Here is a 19,258-nt window from a genome sequence, read left to right as displayed (position 1 = left end):
ACTACAGCCTCCTTAGGACACTGTGATGGCTGTTACAGACATTACATAATTAAGGAATGTTTTATGCACCCCACACTGGAATTTGTGGTCCAAGAGTCTCAACAGGAATCATACCCTGGTCGATCTCTCTTTATAGGGAATCAAGGAATCAGTCAATCATAGATCAGGGAAATCAAGACTGTGTTCAATGCCTAATCAAGGGCTTAAATGTAGATTAAGAAGGGTAAAGTACAATCTAAATGTTTGCCGGAGATAATAATAGCGCTGTTTTTTCAGCCAACTTGGCTAAACATGGAATAGACCTTTAATTGTTAAAACCAACCTGTTTAAAATGTATCTTTAAAAAAGAGCTTTGTTGCTACCACTTTTCAGGAATCAGGAAACTCTGCCTGTAAAAATTGATGGTTAATTACCTCAGTCATTATTGGGAGGACAAAGTATAGGCCCTTATAAATCAAGATACTATATGGAGTGATATAGGTAGCTATCTGAATAGATCTGAAGAACTGTATTTGTTACATAAGGAGAAAATGGTGCTGCACCCATGAATGCAATAATGTTCAAATTCGCTTCAAGCCTTGCATAAGGTTTAATGGTCCGATGCCTGAGGATTTGTTGAAAATTGCTCACAATGTAGCTCAGATAAGGCATAGTCCCTGCCTGACAAGACCTTAGGCCAGTGATGGCTAACTTTTCAAAGCACGTTATGTGCATGCAAGTGCACAGGTGCCCAAACCTCCCAAATGTAATGTGTGCATGCCACTACACATGTGCGTGTGCGCCCCCACACATTCCCCCCGTGCATGTGCGCATGGTCCTGCACATGCCTCACCCCCCGCAGGCACCCATGGGACCCCCCACTCGCCCCTCACCGCTTCAGAGTAGCTGAAGGCTAGCTGGCTGGCAGGAGGTGTGCACGCATGCGCGGTGGAGCTGACTGGGGCGACGTTTGCGTGCTCACAGAGAGGGCGCTGCATGCCACCTGTGCCACGCATGCCATAGGTTCGCCATCAGGGCCTCAGGCAGTTTTCTGGGATAGCTTAAACAGAGAACTGGTGCTGCTTCTCTCTTTTGCTGTCACTTAGATCTTATGATAAGGCAGCCATTGATGTGTTGTTGCTGCTGCTGCTTGTGCAAACAGCCAATTCCTGTGCTTTTTTCTTTTGTATTCAGATTCTTAAACACAAACCATGAATTCATTATGTTGATAGACCTTTCATATGGACAGTCCAATTCCCATTATCAGTTGAAGATAATTTGCTGATCCACACAATTGCTGATTAGTGAATGACTTCATCTTGCACAGACGTCTTTTCTACTCTTCTATCCTGGAGTAAACTCCCTGGCTATCCAGACTAAATTTAGGGAACTGGAAAAGAGATAGATGAATTTTGCCTACCACTAATATCTGCTTGAATTTTGAAATGAGACCATGGATACACCCCTTTAGGAGTGTTTTCGTGTTGCACTTTGCTTTGCAATGTTTCTTATTTGTTGGATTGTGATTTCACTTTTTATAGTTTAATATAGAATTTGATTTTAAAAATGACGAGAACCATTTTTACCCAATTATACTTTCTTTCTACTAAACTCCTTCCCAACTCACTCTTGTTTTGTTCTGTGATGAGATTATTAGGTAATATCTGCATGTATTGTTAAAAAATCAGAATAATGTACCTCACTCATAGCTATTTAAAAAGAGAATTATAGCAGTGAAATATATGTACTAATATAGTTAATGACAAAGGATAACGCTAGGTGTTATGCCCACCAACTCATTGATTACCTAATAGTATATAGCTATCTGAAAATTGAAATGCTCATAAAATAAGAGGAAACCCTGCAAGCTTTCCTCTTACTGCACATGGATACATACAAACATATACAGTATATAGATACTATGACAGAACAGAAACACCATGTATAGGGATGAAACATTATTTTGTTACACAAAAAATAATAGACACATCCTATGGCCACTACTAGTAAAGACATTGGAAGAAATTCCAGAATTGTATGGTATTCCTATTTTGTTATGTTACTTAGATTCTTCTAGGATTACCTTTCCATAGATGAAAATTAAAATTAAACAAAACTTGAACCTCTTGTGAAGACAGTTCTCTTTAACAAAACCTTGAGGCATTTTCCATTTTGTCATTGCATTTATCAGGCACTGTTTTAAAAAATGATTATTATATAAAATAGGAATACTTAAAATGAAAAGACTGATGTTGTTATAGAATGATATCAGTGAGTGATGACGGCAAGTGTTGATTCTAAAATTACATTACCCATTTATATGTTATATGCATACATACATCTTTCTCTTTCTATAATGTTTAATATGCCACTTTATATGGATTTAAAAATTAGTCTTTGACTGCCAAGTAATAGTTGTAAATCGTTTCAAAAATGTATTGAGGATTGGGGCATACCAAAGTTCTTTAGTCCTGGGTATTTAGGACAAAATGAATCTTTTGACTGTTGATTAGCAAACATATTTTAGAAGTTACTTTAGAAAAAACAAACCATCCTTATCATTTGAAGGTTATTTTATCGTTGAGTGCTCCAGAATTGGGGAATACTCAGCTTGTGCTTTTGTGCAGCAGGTTATGAAAGACTTAATTATATGTATGACAAATCTATTTTGTAAGGGACAGCATAATCATTGATAGTGTTTTTTTTAGAAGGGCTGCTTTAAAAAAATGGGAAGAGTATGTTACTTATACTACCTTCATAGCTGAACTTTGATGATTTGATCCAAGAGCTACAGATTAAGACCTTTGTACACACTGTGGATGGTTTCAAATTTTACACTTTTTCAATCATAAAGCAAGCATTTACATTGAGAAAATGAAGCCATTTTATTCACCTCATATGTTTTTCTGTTGCACATCTTCAAATTTTCCTGGAATATATCCATGCTCTTGCTTTCCCTGTGTGAGTGTACAGATCAGTGCAGACATAACTGTAAACTGAAATTTAGCCTTACCATAAAACAAATTGTCCTCCATACTGTCTTGCATTTTTGCTTTAGATTAATCACCAATTGAGTTATCATATAAACTCCAATTGTAGTTAATCTGAAGTATCACAAAATGAAAGAAGCCTGATTTCAAAGCACAAATACAAAGATTCAAGTAGTTACAGTTATTGTACTAATAGTTAAATGTTGGGTAATATGCTAAATCATGCTTGGTTTAAATTGGAAGAGAAAGCTTCTAGTTTCTTCTTCTTTGCAGCTCTGTTGGCAGAAAGGAATGGAATGTGAAACTAAAGCTTGCTGAGACTTTTTCCTGAAGTCCTGGACATTAGCTTAGGGTTAAAAAGGCAGACATACACATGTTATTAAGTTCTCTGCCTAAGCTTTTCTCTCTCACCCTAACAATGATTGTTTTAAAGTGTTTTTTTTTTAGAAAAAGTATTTGATATTTAATATTAACAAATGAGAATATTTGCAGCTCAGGGTTGAAATGAGGGGTCCTGGGTGCTCTCTGAGCTTTCTTGCAGACATTTCATTACCCAAACTAGGTAATATAATCAGTGCTAGTGATGATGTTACCAGTTTGGGTAATGAAACATCTGCAAGAAAATAAGCAAGCTCAAGAGCACAAAGGACTCCCTCACACTTTAGTTTCTTTTTTTAATGGTTATTTTGACGTAACATTCTCCACACTAATTCTAAGCAGAGTGTCAAAATTAGAATTTTCAGATTGTAATGGAACAATTGCATTTTGGCAAATATTCATTCCAATTTTTAACCAGTTGTGTTCAGCTCTGGTTAACGTGGAAAACAATGAAGAATGGACCAATTGACTTACCTGAAGGGTCGTTTTCAGGGCGCTGGGAAGGAGAGTCCAAGCAAGGGTTAAATACAGCCCAAACTGCCCAGAGCTGAATTGAAACTTTAAGCCATGCCTCTGTGATGATTATCCCCAGATTTTCAATGACGACGTGGAACTGTTGCACGCTGAGAAGTCCAACATTGGATCAACTGGAAAACACAACTGGAAACAAGGTCCAGTTGGAACATCCAAAGAAACAAACGTGGGGTGGACTCTCCTTCGCAGCACCCTGAAAACGACCCTTCGGTAAGTCAATGGTCCTTTCCAGGGCACTGCTCAGGAGAGTCCAAGCAAGGGACATACCCAAGCTAAATGTCACTAGGGCAGGAAGCAGAAGCAGTCAGGGTCTCTCGGCTGGAATGAATACCCTGCAGCACACGCCTCCCAAAGTCCCCTTCTGCTGAAGCAAAACTTGTCTAACTTGTAATTCAGCACAAATGGAGATAAGGAAGTCCATGTGGGCCGCTCTGCAAATCTCCTCAATAGGAGCCCGCGTCGCCCAGGCCGCGGTGGTGGCAGCACTCCTGGTCGAATGCGCCGTGATGCAACTGGGTACCGGTCGAGACTGAAGAAACATGAGCGAGAGCGATGCAGGCCCTAAGCCATCTGCCAATCCTAGATGACGAAACCTTCTCTGCCCTGAGACGACAGCTGAAAGAAACAAATAACGACTCCGAATGGCAAAAACTGGGGCGTACGCTTGATGTAATGGTGTAGCGCCCTGCGAACATCCATCTTGTGCCAGCACTCCTTGCGAGGATCCCTCAGGTGAGGACAGAAGTCAGGAAGGAGGACCCCTGGGCCTGGTTGGAACCAGGAATTAATTTTAGGCACGAAAGAAGGATCCAGCCGAAGGACCACCCTGTCCTGGTGAAACAAGCACAAGTCCTCACGGACAGACAAGGCAGCCAGTTTCAGAGATACGTCTAGCTGAGGTGATGGCAATGAGAAACACGGTCTTAAAGGTGAGATGTTCAAGCTGGCTGAATGGAGAGGCTCGAACGGCGGTTCAACCAGAGAATGTAGAATGTAGAATGTAGAAATTTATTTTGTATGCTGCCCTTTTCCCTGGGGGGACTCAAGGCGGCTCACAACCCAAAAGGGAGGGGGAGACAAACTTTTAACATATAAGACAATACATAATTAAAACACAACATTCATACCATTCCGGGCGGGTACAGTCTTAGGCCCCAGGCCTGACGGGGATAGCCAGATTCTGAGCGCTGTGCGGAAGGTCTGGAGGGTGGTGAAGGGTACGAATCTCCACGGAGCTACCACCGAGAAGGCTCTCCTCCGCGTAGTTGCCAGTCGGCATTGACCGGCAGATGGAACGCGGAGGAGACCTAATCGATGAGAATCTAATATGTCGCGTGGAGGTAATTGGCGGTAGGCGGTCTCTCAAGTACCCAGATCCACTACCATGTAGGGCTTTATGGGTGACAAGTAGCACCTTGAAGCGGAAGGAGGGCTCGTCTTAAAGCGCGTCTGAACTGGGCTAGCTGAATTGAAATCTGGGGATAATCAGCACCAGAGGCATGGCTTAAAGTTTCAATTCAGCTCTGGGCAGTTTGGCTGTATTTAACCCTTGCTTGGACTCTCCTGAGCAACGCCCTGGAAAATTCTTAGTTTATTTCCAATCCTGGAAAAAAGTTCTTTTCTTCAGTTAATAATAAAATTCAGATGCAATACAACTACTAATAGTGCATATTTACTAAATATATGTGTATGCTTGTAAGGAAAATACAATTTTGTATAATTACAATATTTCATACATTTACTTACAGTTAAATTCTAGTTATCAATAGGAGTTTTGATAATTGTTGCCTTAAAGTCTTGATTATACCTGGCACTATAAACATAATAAGAATATTAACTCACACTTTTTAATGGAAAACTAGAACAAAAAGGATTATATGTTACAATAGTGTGGAGAGCTAAATCATGTTTTGTTTTCAAAATGAAATATAGCCGTGGGAAAGACTGCATAGAAGATAATTAGTTTGAAATCTACCTAATAGCTGTATTGTATTAATGCTCATAGCAAGTATAAATAATTCAAAACACAATCTAAATAAAGTGTTTTAAAGTTTGCCCTCTTAAAATGTTTTAAATCTTATGGGGAAAAAATACGAGTGTTACAGGTTTAGTTTTAGTAATAAGGCAAAGCCTATACAGTTTACCTTCGGAAAAGACAAATTCTGAGGAGGGATGTACAAATTAATAATTCACAAATGATCCTGACTTTTTTTAGAAATCAAGAATGCAAGATTATAGTTTTTCTAGTTTATCTTATATGGTGGTGGATTTCTTTTGCCTGAGGTATTTAAAAAAAACTGGTCAGCTAATTGTCAGGGATGATGAAGTTATAACAATATTGCTTTGAGCAAGGAATTGGAGAAGCTGGCCTCCTAAGCTCCTTCAATTATGTTACAGTCCACCCAATTTTTTTTTTTTTGCATATTTGTCTGAATCAGCAAGGAGGTATTTGAGTTTTCATGTCATTCATTTCAAAATGGCTTCAGAACTAAATCTTAAATTTCAGTACAGGTTACATCCTTGTTTTTAGATCTGAAGTTTTATCCGTCCAGATATGTAATTAACTTCATTATTTAGTTAATAATATGCATGGTATCTAGAACTATTGTTTTATTTCTGTCAAAATGAAACGCATGGGGCATTTTTAGTTACGGTATCTTTCTTGAAAACCTTAAGTGTCAAAATCACTTTCTGTCATAACCTGATTACTGTATTTTTCACACTATAAGATGCTCCACACCATAAGACGCACCTAGCTTTTAGGGAGGAAAACTAGAAAAAAAAATCTGCCTCTGCCTCCCAGCAATCATCAGTATTCATCTGGCTAGTGTCCTTGCAGCAAATAGACTCATCAGCTTTAGCATTGCTATTGCAGCCTGATTTAGCACAAGCAGCTGATTGGCTGTTGGATCAGCCTCCTGGAATACCGCCAATCAGCTGTTTCGGGCTGCGGGGTTCATTGTCACCCATTGCTGTGGCCAATCATTGCTGCCACCCATCGCTGCCAACCATGCATCCCGTTCTGGCCTCCATGCCCCTGTTATCGGCCTCTGCATGCCTCATTTTCAACCTCTATGCACCCCATTTTTGGCCTCTGCACACTACATTTTTTGCCCATTCCAGGCAGCGGGGATCGCTGCTCCTCACTGCTGCTGCTTGCCACTGCTTATCACCACCTATGGCCACTGCTGCCATTGCCAGTAAATGGCAGCAGCTATTGGCGGCAGTGAGTGGCGGCAATCCCTGCCGCCTGGAACGGGCCTGAATATGGGGAATGCAGAGCCCAAAAATGGAGTGCATGGAGGCCAAAATTTGTCCTTTTCAACTGATTCCTTTAAAGAAAACCCATGATGTGTTCTTAGACCAGTGGTTAATGCCATATTTGCCTGCTGGTGTTTGGATTCTGTTTCACTTAAGAGAGTAGACTTGTCTGCACAGTCTTCATTTTAAGCTTTTTGTGAGCATGCCATTTTAAAAGATAAGTTAATATTTCTGCAAAAATGGGAAAAAACATATCAATTTCCATAATGGAAGAATGTATGGAGTTAGCCTTCATGACAAAATCGTTTTAAATAAAGATAACTTGTTTCTACTAGGATACCACTTATGGACTTTATACTTAAAACAGGAAAAAATGAAAATTTGGTCTTAGGTTTTGATAATTACAGTAAATTGTAGAAAATTGCTTGTATTTATTAGAAATATAAAGGCAAAAAGTTGAAGCTGTAATTGTATTTTGTACTGCACAGAAGTCAATGATTTTCTTTCTTTTACGCTACATGTCTTTCCCCTCTGATCTTCCATTTGTATTTCATATTACAATAAACTATAATAAATATTTAAAAAATAATTAAAAAATAAATTATTAAAAAACCATGTGACTGCTCCTGAATCTTCTCCTCCAGAAAAGGAGGCAGAGAAGTGAAGTTGCATGCAAAGATGAGGCAGGAATCAAGTGTGTTGATTGGGTTCAGCAAGATTGGATATACTCCAGACAATGTACAGATACTGATTAGGAAAGGGAATTATGTTGGTATAAAGTAAACTGTGGGAAATTTCTGCAGGGCAAGCAGGGTAAGGGGTCTGCTGAGGTAATGTGAACTTTGCAATTATGATAAAGCAAGAATTAGTGACTAAGTGAATGGGTTTCCTCTCTGTCCTCAGATACACCCAAGCAATTCCTTTCCTCATTGAGAGGACCTAAGAATCTTGTTTGTATACATGTTGAATGTTTTTTCTGAATTCAGCCCTTATGCCCCAAAACGTGTGTTCAAGAATAGCAGTAGCAATAGCACTTAGACTTATATACAGTTTCACAGTGCTTTAACCTCTCTAAGCAGTTTACAGAGTCAGCATATTGCCCCCAACAATCTGGGTCCTCATTTTACCGACCTTGGAAGGATGAAAGGCTGAGTCAACCTTGAGCCAGTGAAAATCAAACTGTTGGCAGCCGGCAGTCAGCAGAAGTAGCCTGCAATAAAGCCATCTCTGGTCACCTCTTTGAAAGTGATGTAACATACATTGCTAATTCAATTGTAGCTATTTTCCTGATACTCATATTGAGATATTATGGATTTTTATTATTGATTTTAGCACTTATTTGTAGTGTTTTGTAATGTAACTTCTCTAAGCCACTTAGAGTGTGCTAAGTTTCAGGGAATAGGCAAATTGCAAAAATAAATTGCATGGGATATATTAAAGTATGCATCTCAATGACAAGTTCTATAGGAATATAGAAATATCATTCCTATTGGATCAGATTAAAAGACCCCCTAGTCTAAAATTCTGTTCTTATAGTAATATGTCCTGGCAAATGCCTATGAAATCTTTCACGGGTTCCCAATAATTGGTTTTCAGAGACATATGACCTTTATTATTGAACGTAGTATAGACTAGATGCTAAAAGCTTTATTTTCAATAAATGTTTAATTTATTTTAAACCCAACTTTCTGGTTAGAACATCTTGTAATAAAGTTCATAATTATCTATGTAGCGTATGAAAAAGTAACGAGTGTCCTTATGCTTCTCGTTCAAACTTCAATAGATGAGTCTTTTAATCTTATCAGTGGAGGAAAGAAATTCTCATCCATTTTTTCTATACCTCCTCGCCCTTGCCCATTGGATATTGTCCATTACCTGTTATCTCCACTTTTCTAACACAAATTTGTACCTTTCTGTGTGGTGGAGTTGCACAGGCTTCTTGGCTGTGCACTTTTTAAAGCTTGACATTCACAGCACAGCTGGAACTATGTACACTCAGTACTTGGTTTGGGCCCTGTTTGCAGCAATTACTGCCTCAATGCGGCGTGGCATGGAAGCTATCAGCCTGTGGCACTGCTGAGGTGTTATGGAAGACCAGGATGGTTCAATAGTGGCCTTCAGCTCTTCTGCAATGTTCGGTCTCATATCTCTCATCTTTTCTCTTGGCAATGCCCCATAAATTTTTATGGGGTTCAGGTCAGGTGAGTTTGTTGGCCAATCAAGCACAGTAATCCCATGGTCATTGAACCAGGTTTGGTGCTTTTGGCAGTGTGGGCAGGTGCCAAGTCCTGATGGAAAATGAAGTCAGCATCCCCATAAAGCTGCGGAAGGAAGCATGAAGTGCTCCAAAATCTCCTGGTAGATGGCTGTGTTGACCCTGGACTTAATGAAGCACAGTGGACTAACACCAGCAGATGACATGGCTCCCCAAATCAACAGAGGACTGTGGAAACTTCACACTGGACTTCAAGCATCTTGCAGTGTGTGCCTCTCCGTTCTTCCTCCATACTCTGGGTCCTTGGTTTCCAAATGAGATGCAAAAGTTGCTCTCATCAGAAAAGAGGACTTTGGACTACTGAGCAACAGACCAGGTTTGTTTTTCTTTAGCCCAGGTAAGACGCTTCTGACGTTGCTTGTTGTTCAGGAGTGGCTTGACAAGAGGAATACGACATTTGAAGCCCATGTCCAGGATCCGTCTGTGTGTGGTGGCTCTTGATGCACTGACTCAAACCTCAGTCCACTCCTTGTGAAAGTCCCCAACATTTTGAATGGCCTTTTCCTGACAATCCTCTCCAGGCTGCGGTCATCCCTGCTGCTTGTGCACCTTTTTCTTCTACGCTTCCCCTTCCACATAACTTTCTATTAATGGCCTTTGATACAGCACTTTGGAAACATCCAACTTCTTTTGCAATTACCTTTTGAGGCTTTCCCTCCTTATGGAGGGTGTCAATGATGGTTTTCTGTGCAACTGTAAGATCAGAAATCTTCTCATGATTGTGATTCCTACTGAACAACACTGAGAAACTATTTAAAGGCTCAGGAACCCTTTGCAGGTGTTATGGCTTAATTAGCTGATTAGAGTGGGACACTTTGAGCCTAGAATATTGCACCTTTTCACAATATTCTAATTTCTGAGATTGTGGATTTGGGGTTTTCATGAGCTGTAAGCCATAATCATCACAATTATGACAAATCAGGGCTTGAACTATCTTGCTTTGCATGTAATGAGTCTATCTCATATATTAATTTCATCTTTTAAGTTGCATTGCTGAAATAAATGAACTTTTGCACAATGTTGTAATTTTTCAATTTTCAGCTGTATATAATTCAAATCCATAAATTTATTGAAAACAGTAGTAAAGATAAAAGTTCCCCTCACACATATGTTTTAGTAATTTCCAACTCTTGGGGGCAGTGCTCATCTCCATTTTAAAGCTGAAGAACCAGTGCTGTCCAAAGACGTCTCCGTGGTCATGTGGCTGGCATGACTAAACACTGAAGGTGCACGGAATGCTGTCACCTTCCCACCAAAGGTGTTTCTTATTTTTCTACTTGCATTTTTTACATGCTTTCAAACTGCCTGGTTGGCAGAAGCTGGGACAAGTAATGGGAGCTTACTCCGTGACTCGGTGCTAGGGGTTCAAACCGCCAAACTGCTGACCTTTCTGATTGACAAGCTCAGCATCTTAGCCACTGAGCCACCGTAGTAGTAGTAGTACTAGATAATTTCACAATTTGCATTATAACTCAGGTTTGTGTTAGCCACAATAGTGGTTGGATTGTGATCCAAAAATAACAAATTATATTAAGACTTAATGGTGTGTGTGATTCCAGCTACTGATTGTATAGGACTAATCCCTAGTCTTGCTTACTGATATTTATTAACTGGTGGTAATGAATGTTGCTGCCTACAGTATTTTATACTGTCCTATCCTTTTACAGGCAGTATTTAAGGCAATGTTAATTTTTTAAAAGAAACTAGCAGGAATACCATGAATAGAGTATTTTGCCACTTTTTCAAATGTAATTCTAGGGAAATTGTTATTAATAGAGAGTCCATCTGAGATCTTCACACATAATTAATGCACAAGTTTTTTTCCAGCACTCTAACATGCTGTCCATCCTATCCTTGCTCATGCCTCTTGGAGGCTGGGGGGGGAAAACTACAGTTCAGAAATTGGCAGAGGTGGGGAGGGAAGAAGGTAGATTGCATATATTGACAAATCTCTGGCATATCTTTGTGCTAGATCTGCATTTGCATCTGACTTCCATTAGCAATACAAAAGACCTTTTCTGTCATTTTTGGAAGATTCTGATTCTACCATGTTTTCCAGTGGAAGAGAGGGAGGCATAATGTATGGGTATTCTCAAAGCCTGATTGGTCCAAAGACTCAGAGAAAACTTCTTAATACTCCTGCCTTCCATTCTTGCCCAGTTTCCTCTCAGTCTCTTGGTCCAAGTACTGTTTTGAGTTTTGGTGTCTAGGTAGGAAGTTTGTTTATTCAATCTGGTCTTTGTATTTGGCTAAATTGAACATTTTAAATTTACTTTAAATTCTAAATTGCAGCTGCGGCCCAAGGGACAGTCCTTTCTGCCTTGGGCGGCTGGGGAGGGCCCTGTGGGGCATCCGTCCTCCCCTCCACGGGCTCGGAGACTCAGCCCTATCCCGGGACTGCGGGGGTGCTGTGCTCCTAGCACAGCTGTGGGTGAGAAATTTCTCTTCGCAGCGGCTGGCAGAGAGAGCGGCGTCGATGCCACGAAGTGCACGCGAGCTGCCTGCAGAGCCGGCATTTGACTCGGGTGGCTGCTGTGTGCTTCACTTTATTGCTCGGCACGAGCGAGGACCGCTTGGGGGGAGTGTGAGCCGGTGTGCTGCGAGGCCCCAGCGTTTGTGAACCTGTTCCTTCCGGGACGTCGGGCAAGGCCTCAGAGTTCGTTATGGCCTCTGCTTTTCCGTGCCAGCTGCTCCTGGGGCTCCGGCGGCCATTTTAACAGTTGCCACGTGCGCGAGACCATTCAATTACCCACTATTGACACCCGGTTGCTTCTCTGGTCTCCTCTTCCCCAGTGGTGTCCGGTGATGCGGCGGATAAGTTGAAACCTGATGATAAGCGTGCGGAACTTACCTTATGGAAGAATTTCAATGCCACTGCCTGGGCCATAAAGTCTACGGCAGCAGCCTCATATTTTAATCGCACTACATGTGGCTCCAGGATCACATCCCAATCCAGGACGAACGCCTCCACCAGGACCTAACTAAGATTATTGCTGCCTCTCATTTTCCGCTGATGCAACCCTGAACATGGTCAAATGTGCTTCCAGCACCTTGGCCACCTCAGTTACATCCTGCCGCCTTTTATGGCTTCATAACTGGCAGATGGATAACAAGGCCAAATGGAATCTGGCGGCTGCCCCCTTCAAGGGTCCCAATCTTTTGGGGGAGGCTCTCGACCCCATTCTGGTCAAGGGGGACTTCTTAGTATCGGTAGATCTGACAGAGGCCTACCTTCATATTCCAATTCTCACAGCTCATTGCAGGTTTCTGAGGTTCTCGCATGGGGACCGCCATTACCAGTATAGGGCTCTTCCCTTTGGGTTTACTTCGGCCCCTCGCAGGTTTACAAAGGTGCTGGCGGCATTGGCAGCTCATCTGCACTCCATCCGGTGAGGCTACAATGCTACCTGGACAATGTCCTAGTTCAGGCGGGGTGCCTCCCTCAGGCGGTCGCAGACTTTCGACACCATCTGGAGTCTTCAGTCTCTGGGGTTTTCACTAAACTTCCCCAAGAGCCATCTATCCCCGTCCACACGCATTCTTCACTTAGGGATGGTAATAGACTCTGAGTTGGGGGTGGTCCATCTGTCTCCAGACCGGCAGGCAAGTCTACGCCAGCTCGCAGGCAAGGTTCACAGAAGTCGGTTAGTTTCTGTCCTAACATTGTCACAGTTGCTAGGCAAGATAGTCTCTTGTATCGGGATCGTCCCGTGGCCAGACTCCACCTCTGGCCCCTTCAGTGGGAGCTCATCCCTTTCAAAGAGGGAGGATGAGCAACTCTTTTCGGACCCTACGTCTCCCGGTGGGGGTCCGGGCCTCCCTCGGGTGGTGGCTCTCCCCTGCTCTCCAACGGGGCTGCTCCTTCTGGGAGCCGGACAGGGTGACTGTGACCACAGACGCAAGTCTGTTCAGTTGGGGGGCCCTGGTGGGATCCCAGTTGGCCCAAGGCAGGTGGACTGCCTCAGACCTCCGGCACAATATAAATTGGTTGGAACTGAAGACAGCATGCCTGGTCCTACAACACTTCCGGACCTCTGTGGAGGGCCATCACGTGCTTCTCCTGATGGACAATGTGGCCACCAAGGTGCACATAATTCGTCAGGGGGGACTCACTCTCGGGCTCTCTGGCGCCTGGGCAGAGCAGCACCTAGCGTCCTTGGTGTCGGAGCACATCTCCGGTCTGTCCAACCACCAGGCAGACTGGCTGAGCCAGGTGACCCTGGACAATGGCGAGTGGCAGCTCCATCTGTCCTTGTTTCGGGAGATCTGTTGGAGGTTTGGCACTCCTCTGGGTGGATCTCTTCGCCACGCCGGCGAACTTGCAACTGCCGAGATTCTTCACCCGGTTCCGGGACCCGGTCTGCGGAGGGCATGGATGCCCTTTGGAGCAGGTGGGCCTCAGGGTCTTCTCTAGCCTTCCCCCCGATTCCCCTCATCCCGGGGACTCTGAGGAAGGTGGTGGTGAAGGGGGCACTAGTCATCATCGTGGCCCCTTATTGGCCCAGGACGCCCTGGTTCACATATCTAGTCCAGCTGTCAGTGGCTCCCCCATGGAGGATTCCACAGGAGGGGGTTGTCTTGCGCCAGGGTGTCTTGATTCACCTGGAGCTCCAGTGGCTCCATCTGACCACTTGGCTCTTGAACGGTGTCTTCTGAGGAGGGCTAACCTGTCCTCGGGAGTTACACGCACCATCGAGGCTTCTAGGAATCCGTCAATGACCCGGATTTATAACTCCACTTGGGCTTCCTTCGTTAGGTAGTGCACCCCGCTTGGCATTCATCCTGCCAGGGCCACAATTCCTCACATCCTGGACTTTCTGCAGAAAGGTCTAGACGTTGGGCTGTGTCACAACACCCTGCACTGGCAGTGGTGGCACTGTCTTCGGTCTTGGGGTGTGTGGGGTCTTCCTCCCTCTCTCACGTTCCCTTGATCAAGCACATTCTTAAGGGAGTGGCCAATCTCAGGCCACCCCCTATTCACAGGTTCCCTACATGGGACCTACCCCTAGTTCTCAGGACTTTAATGGGACCCCCATTCAAACCTCTCCGGTCTGTTCATCTGAGATTCTTGTCCCTTAAGGTCATATTCCTGGTGGCTATTACCTCGGCCCGGCGTATATCGGAGCTTTGCCGTTTTCATCAGGATAGGGTGGTTCTTCGCCTTGACCCTATCTTTCTCCCCAAGGTGAACACTCCCTTTTATCGGCCGCAGGAAATCATCCTGTCCAATTTTTGTCCGGATCCTTCTAGTGATAGGGAGAGACTCTGGCACCGTCTGGACGTTTGTCGTGCATTGCGCATTATCTCAGACGGACTGCGGGGGTTCGCAGGTCGGAGGCCTTGTTGGTCTCCTTTCAGCCTGGGATGTTGGGGGCCAGGGTGTCTTTGGCTACCATTGGCCATTGGCCACGACAAGCCATTGTAGGGGCTTATGAGGCGGCGGTCTTCTGGTCCCGTCGGGAATAATGGCCCTTTCCACTAGGAGTGCCGCAACCACAGCGGCGTGGGCCACTAGGGCTCCCTTTGAGGACATTTGTCGGGCCGCTACTTGGGCTTCTCCGACTCCTTTTATCTGGCACTGTCGTCTAGATGCATTCGCCTTGGCGGATGCTTCCTTCGGTCGGAGGGTCCTGCAGAGGGTGGCTGCTGATACTCCGCTTGGACATGTTGTTTTTTCCCTCTCTGGGACTAAGTTTGGGTATGTCCCACACGTGACCCCTCCCTCTCTTCCACTGGAAAAAGAACGTTAGTCTTATCTGAATGTGTCTTTTCAGGGGAAGAGAGGGAGGGGTCATGACCTGCCCCAGTTTGGTTGTTGGGGCCAAGGGGAGGGCCGGGATGTTCCTGGGGGTTTGTTTGTTCTCTTTGTTTCAGTACCGTTGTTTGCTTTGAGGAAACTGGGCAAGAATGGAAGGCAGGAGTATTTAAGAAGTTTTCTCTCAGTCTTTGGACCAATCAGGCTTTGAGAATACCCACACATGACCCCTCCCTCTCTTCCCCTGAAAAGACACATTCAGGTAAGACCAACGTTCTTTCTGCATAGCTGGAACGTAAGCAAACCTCGGATTCTTATTTTTGGTTACCAGGAAAATGCATTTAAGAGAGAAAGTTGAAAATGTTCATCCCTTCTGGAATACAAAAATGGAGGCAAGACTGGAAACCTGAAATTCATGCAGGCCTTGTCATATGACTTAGGTGTAGCCATCTTTGCTCTAATAGTATATGTGATTTCCAAACCTTCTATGTTGTCTTTAAATCTATCTCTGATGGTATCATTGGATTTCAGCAGCAAACTTTCCTACCTTTTCATGCTGAAACAAATTAAACTCTAGTCTAAAAATAGAAATAAAAAGATGATCTCCTACTCTCCAAACATGAACAAACAACAATCTAATCTTACACAGTTTGTGTTCTGTTGTATCCACATCAGGGGTCGGCTTCAAAAATTTTAGCAAGAGGTCCTTTGCCCAGTTGCTGGGTGGGCATGGCATGGTAGGCCTGGCCTAGTTGGCCTCCTGCACCATGGCGAGAGGGTTTTTTGCCCTCCCCGGGCTCCAGAGGCATTCCTCAAGCCTCCGGAAGGGCAAAAAACAGCCTCCTTAGGCTCCAGGGACTCTCTGGAGGCTAGAAACGGTCCTGTGTCCGGCCCTTCTTGAATTCTGGTAGGCCATTTTTCACCCTCCCTGAGCCTCTGTGTGTGCCTTGCACTTATCTGCATCCAAAATGGGCCATGTTGGGACTCCTGGGAGTGGTGGGGAGGGCAGGGTCATCCAGGAATGGGATTTGGCGATTCTGCACAGAATCTTAGCTAGAGGTTCTCCTGAACCCCTGTGAACCCCCAGCAGCCCACCCCTGAGCCACATATACCCTTGGCTACTTCTAATATAGTTGAAAACAACTTTTTCCCATTTCATCATTCTAGACTAAAAATATGAAATAAAGTGGGTGTTGTATGGGCAAGAATAGCCAAGTGTAATAAATTATAATCCTTTAGATTAGGAAATACAGCATGGAGGGAATACATCAAGCTGAAGTTGACCTACAGTTTAATATTAAGAATTTTGAAAATACTTCCCTATTCTAACAAAGTTATTTTTTAGACATGGTCTTATTTACATCAATAATGAATCATTTCTAAACACATTTCAGTTCTGTTCCGATTGTGGTAAAATTAGAGTTCAAACTTGAGTTCCTAATCATTTTGAGAGAAAAGGTTCCTAGGACTGACAGTTTTGAATAAATTAATCTCTGTTGAAGCAGTGCATTAACTAATACTGGACCAAAGCCAATAAAACAGCTCACCAGTTCTGTGTGGTTTGATAAATTCCTATTGAAATTGGTTAACCCAATAATCATATTATGGGAGACCACATGGCACTACATTTAGTATTTAGATGTTCATTTCAGCTGCAGTATCTTGAGTCTGAATGAATGTGAGAAAATAACAAGAGGAACAGGTTTACTGAAAACAGTAAAAAGTCATCACAAATATTTCAGTTGCACTATTCTTTCTAGTTAAAGTAAATTTTACAATGAGATTGAAGAGAAGATATTTTACTGTTCTTCATTAAAGATAGCTTAAATGTGTTAAATTTGATAGATAAATTTGAAAAAACTAGTCTGTTATTTTTAAAGACTGTTTCTGAATATATAAGGAAATATTGAATAAAACCATAACACATGAACCTTTATATGAAAGAGAAAGAAAAGGAAGCTTTGGGAGAATTATCACAATGGATTAATTTGGTATTCTATGTTGGAATGCAACTTACGTATCTCTGCTTCAGATATAATGGATCTTTGAACTAGGCAGTAGTAGTAGGAGCTTAGGAGTTTTCAATAAAGATCTCTATAGAGTGTAATGTTTTATTAAAAGGTGAGAGAAGCTCCATTTACTTGGTAAAATATTGATTATTATCTGAGTATTTAGAAAGAGAAGGCTGTTAAAATATATTCTATTGTAAGAATTCTAAATTGTATATCTCAGAAATTCAGAATAAGGTGAATTTTTGGAAAGTTAAGAATGTTTCCTAAGAAAAGCATAAGAATATTAACCATTGCTTAAAAGTAATACCCATTACTATTTTTTATAACTTATACTATTTAAAGATAATCAAATACACCAACCATCAAAGAAGATAGAAATTTATGCTAAGATTTAGCACAGAAAATTTCAATATGGCCCAGGTGCCCTGAGTTATAGATTATTATCTAGTCATAAGTAGATGTGACACTGGAAGAAGTGTCTCTGCCTTGTATCAATGGGGCTGGAAAGATTCTCCTTGTTTTGACCATGGTTCTAATATGCAAACTATTAAACATATTGCACAATACTGCCCACGATGTGAATTTTCTGGTTCCTGAGAAGATCTGTATGAAGCAACGCCAAAGGTGATTTACCTGGATAGCTGAACTGGACATCAGTTATGAGGCCATTGCCGTTTTGTATATAATTATTGTGTGTATGTGATTAGTTCTCTTTGTCATGTTCTTGTCATATGCTAAATAAATAAATAAATAAATAAATAATCTGCCACTCTAATTTGCTAAAAGAAACAGCATTGTTAAATAATTTACTCTATCAGATGGAAGTCATTAAAATTTAATGCATGTATCTACTATGGGTCTGCAGTACTTGTATATGTGCTTATTTTTTAAAAAAATAGGCTGAATAGGCATATAATATATAGTGCATTTGGAAATGCAAGCTTCTAGGAACAAATATTTCTAAAGTGCAAAAGCATGAAATGGATCTGGATGACTTCTACTCCTCCACCTGGTTCTTCTGGCATCATTATGCTTTGTCCATCTTTTGTCTTTATCTTTTATTGACTTTACTGTGATTTCTTTTGTTGCAGGCTTCCCAGAATCATTAATAGTTGGGAAGTATACAATATTAATAAATTATTATTATTATGCTTTATACAATTGGTTAATAGCAATAGCAGTTAGACCTATATACCGCTTCATAGGGCTTTCAGCCCTCTCTAAGCGGTTTACAGAGTCAGCATATTGCCCCAACAATCCGGGTCCTCATTTTACCCACCTCGGAAGGATGGAAGGCTGAGTCAACCCTGAGCCGGTGAGATTTGAACAGCCGAACTTCAGAACTGCAGTCAGCTGAAGTAGCCTGCAGTGCTGCATTTAACCACTGCGCCACCTTGGCTCCTCATGTGATAACTGTTGTACCAAACAGAGAAAGGCTTTATGGCATCCTATTGGTCCCACTAGAATAAGAGAAAGTAATTTGGATGCATAGTTGTTATTGTTAGCAGTGATAAGAAACAGAGTAAAATGATATTTACACATGTTTTTCACCTTGAAAAAAATGCATGTCCTTAAATCAAGAAGTTCTGATGGAGTGTGATTACTGACTATATTTAGTTGTTAGACCTGTTGACTCACATGATGGATGCTATATTCCAAATTGACTTTAATGTCTGAGGAATATTGTTTTCTCTTAATTTTTTTAGTGATGGTGTTTTGTATTACTGGGGAACCAAAAATTATCTATGCAATGTGATATGATTGTTTTATCTGGATTCCATAATTCCAGACTTGCTTTTTGTTGTCTGAAAAAAAAAACCCTTCATAGTACATACTGAATGTAATTGTTTTGGTAATGCACAGTGGGGAGTGTAGAGACTTTAATTAAGAGACTAGCGCCAGGGGTGTCAAACTGGAGGCCCAGGGGCCAGATGCATCACGCACAGGCCACACCCACCCCAGCTCTGCAAACAGAAAAACTGTCATGATATGTCACGTGACGGCAACATGACTTGGCGAGTTTGACACCCATGGATCCGCCTATTGAAAGTTGGTATTGCATGAAGGAAACCAA

General features: G+C 42.3%; 1 protein-coding gene across 1 annotated transcript in view; it reads left to right on the top strand.

The window, feature by feature from the left end:
• GAB1 (GRB2 associated binding protein 1) overlaps window positions 1-19,258 on the top strand; it is a 104,341-nt gene that overhangs the window by 16,985 nt on the left and 68,098 nt on the right.

Source organism: Thamnophis elegans, chromosome 9 (genome assembly GCF_009769535.1).
Source record: "Thamnophis elegans isolate rThaEle1 chromosome 9, rThaEle1.pri, whole genome shotgun sequence".
NCBI classification, from domain to species: Eukaryota; Metazoa; Chordata; class Lepidosauria; order Squamata; family Colubridae; genus Thamnophis; species Thamnophis elegans.
The sequence above is the reverse complement of the archived record's forward strand: the minus strand, read 5'-3'. Positions and strand labels throughout refer to the sequence as shown.